General features: G+C 41.5%; 1 pseudogene; it reads right to left on the bottom strand.

Moving 5' to 3' along the window:
• Window positions 1-856: 856 nt before the first annotated feature.
• On the bottom strand, window positions 857-1,641 carry LOC139954766 (zinc finger MYM-type protein 1-like; annotated as a pseudogene).
• Between the last annotated feature and the right edge of the window lie 1,986 nt (window positions 1,642-3,627).

The raw sequence follows: 3,627 nt of genomic DNA, 5'->3' as shown, positions 1-3,627 counted from the left end.
GTTTAGTAATAGGCCTAATTAAATAATGATGGCTATTTTGGCCTGGCTATTGGAGTTGTTTTTGCACACTCTGAGCAGCTAGAATGGGGGGACCGAAGTTCGTTCACTTTAACATGTTCGACATCTTTAACATACACAGTGCATATTATGTACGTAAAGGCGGCGTTTAATGTACCCCACGAACTTCGGTGCACTCACTATACTGTAGTATGAATCCTTTTTAAAATGCGTAATATACATTACAGTCAACTATTATGCTAGCCTACAGTAGTCTAAAAAGCTATGCCTAACGTGTTAAGTCCTAGCCTAGGATTAGGCTAGGCCTAGGCTATACATTGTGGGTCCATCATACCTTAAAATGCAGTAATGTAGTGTCTCGTTCGGGACATTATCAGATGAGGATAGTCGCACACAATCATCCACAACACGTAACAGACGCCTAATAAAAACAGGTTCTTGTCTTGTCTGATTAAGGCGTTCGTGAATTGTATTGATTCGTCGTGAATTTGCCATCATACACATTGAGACATAATTGTTACGTGTAATATAAATATCTTCCCACGTTCACGAGGGAAATGGTGCGATTTGATTGGCCAAATTCTTTTCGCGTAAACAATTACCTTACGCGTTTCATTCAGACGTTATGACCCACACGGCCAACCATACTCCTCTTGGTTACCTGCCGCCACGTTACATCTATTAGTTTGTCTTCCAGCTCTTCGTGGCATAGACATAGCAACATCGACCTCTGTACTGTACTGTACGCACCTCTGCGCACTGTACTGTACGCACAACTGTACTGTACGCACCTCATCGTTTTCAGCACATCCTCTACACTGACAGCGTAACTCATTGCTTCAGCAAGATCTGACTCTACCTTCTGAAGGAACCGGCATAATGACAGAAAAAATCCTTGCAATTACATGTGTCGTGATGATGAATTCAGATTTCTTGATGGCACAGAGAAGTTGATTAGCACCAACCGCTGACGCTCTATCCTGCCAATTTAAGATCGTGCGCAAAGTGTCTACCACTGGGATCAGAAGATCTAGAAACACAATGACAGCATCGTGCCTCTCGATCCATCGAGTGGGACACATTTGCTTTAGGCGAATTCTACTGGCACTGGGAGCTTTGTCATCCACAGCCTTCGAAAAAACGGCTTGACGCTTTGGTGTGTTCAGAAAGTTATAAACGGCCCCGATCGTACCCAGACAGTTATCGACTACAACTTCATTGCACGCATCCGATACAGCGAGATTCAGACTATGAGCAGCGCAATGCACATTGGGTGCAAGTGGAAACTCCCTCGCAATTTGCGTCTGGACTCCGTTGTAGCGTCCACTCATGGCATGCATCAGCCCCATCATAACCCTGTCCGCGAAGGTAGCGCACATCAACGCCGTAGTCGTTTAGGCTGTCCACAATTACCCTAGCCAGATTCTTCCCACAACAATCATACACAGGAACAAACTGAAGAAAGTCTTCTCGAATGCATCTTGTTGGCCCATCAATGTACCTCACACAAAGGGAAAATTGCTCTATACCGGAGATGTCTGTAGTTTCGTCGGCTAGGATAGCGAAACATCGAGCATCGTTGACCCTTTTCACGATCTCACTCCGAATAGGTAAGTTGCAACTTTAAATTATTTCGTTCTGTACTTGAGGGCTTGTGCACATGGAATTGTTGCCACAAGTTGTGAAGTGCTTCAAAATGTTTGGATCGCCTCCCTTTCCCCGGTAACGTAGGAGAGCCCGTTCATTTGTTGTAGGTTCTTCGGCAAGATTGAGAGGACCGAGTCTCTGTGACCTCGGTGTGGCAAACCTTGTCTACCGCATAGGATGACAGTCTCTATCACAGGGACAACTAGGCAGCGATTTTCAGCTATGTGGGCTTTAGCGCTTTTGTCCAAGTGTAGTTCAACGGAGTCTACCTTCTCATCATCTACAGATAGAAGATGTTGGGCATTGAGAAGACATTCCTTGTGATACATGGTGGACTCATGATGCCTGAATTCCTCGATTGCTTTTTGCAAATGGAAGTGTCACCAACTTTCCAAGTTCTGGCTTCCAACGCCCACTCCTTCTGGAGCAAATAAAACGCAGTACTTGCAGAAAGCGCCAGTTTTAACTTCGCTGTACATCAGCCACTCCATCGTTGCATCCAATGACGTTGAAACCGTAAATTACGAGGGCCGTGCGGACACAGAAAAAAAATAATACTCAAAGATAGTACAATTGCTTTATAACTGAGTATAATCACATTTAATTGGTTAGTTTATGAGTATTTCAAGTATTTATTAGTCTTCGTCTGGTAAGTTTAGATGAAATTGAAATTAAATTCTTTATTTACTCATTGCCATGGAAGTTGCAGTGAAGCTACTAATTAAACGATATATTTACAGGATACACACGATTTAATTCCTCATTTATGTAGTTTTACGAACCAGCCTCGTAATTTAACACACGCATGCCCCCTAGCTGTTCAGCTCATTTTGTCTAATTTCACGCGTATCAAGTAACGTTAAACGCGCAAGTGTAACTGGACTCAACCGCTTGTACGTATAGTACAGGCACGTGGATAATGCGTAACTCATGGTTAACGGACTGTATGATGCAGCCTCCGGCGACGGTGTGTGTGTGTGCGTGCAATTCTCGTGCTCTGCCTGGCCAGCTCTGTGTTTTTGTTTACTTTTCACCTGTTGAAGGTGTTTCTTCTCTGGTATTTGTTAATTTTCACCTTTGATTGTGTGGGTTTGCTTTAGGATTTTCGGGGTTGACTTAATTGTGTGTTTTCAAGAATTAACTGTTGTCCTCTTACCGATTACGCTATAAATTACAATAAGTCGATTGAATTTAAGAAATGAAAGGTAGGCCTAGCTTAGGACCACCGGTATAGGCCTATATGCGATTCATGACTTTTCCTAAAATTGATTGATGACTTTTCCTGAACTGTTTGTGCATTATTGGTGTTTATTTATCTAACAGATTCAGTATCTAAGTCATTTATTGATACTGAACATTTTCACTACTTATAATTTACTTTATTTACAGCATAGACCTAGCCTAGGCCTACTTAGGATTAGTCAAGTAATACTAGCTAGTGTTTTACATACAATACCGGAAGATTCAATAAACTTTTGGATCATTTACACCTTATCCACTCTCATGAGGAAAATTGTTCCTTCAGATGTGGAGTGCAAAAATGGGAAAAAATTACACTAAAGTCGATTCCCTAAAGAAACATCTCAGACGGGCTCATAATAACTGTCATTTAGATGAAGCATTTGCTGCTGCTGCTGCTTTGGAAAATGATGAAGATATGGAACACTTGGAGAACAATCCTGAACATGCACATATTGATATAAATGAACATGTTGCTAATGCAGAACTCCCAAATTTGCCTGCAAAGAAATTTGAATATCCATTTGCAATTCACATACTTAAGTTGAGGGAAATACACAGATTGCCTCGTACAATTCTGGATGAAGTTTCAAATGAGTGTAAGAAACTCATTGCTTTAAATCTTTGTGATATTGAAAGTGCAGTTACCAAAGATTTGGCATCAGTTGGTCTGGATAATCAATAACTGTCCCAATATGAGTAAAACATTGAAAAACAACGAAC

Source organism: Apostichopus japonicus, chromosome 17 (genome assembly GCF_037975245.1).
Source record: "Apostichopus japonicus isolate 1M-3 chromosome 17, ASM3797524v1, whole genome shotgun sequence".
Classification (NCBI taxonomy): domain Eukaryota; kingdom Metazoa; phylum Echinodermata; class Holothuroidea; order Aspidochirotida; family Stichopodidae; genus Apostichopus; species Apostichopus japonicus.
The sequence above is the reverse complement of the archived record's forward strand: the minus strand, read 5'-3'. Positions and strand labels throughout refer to the sequence as shown.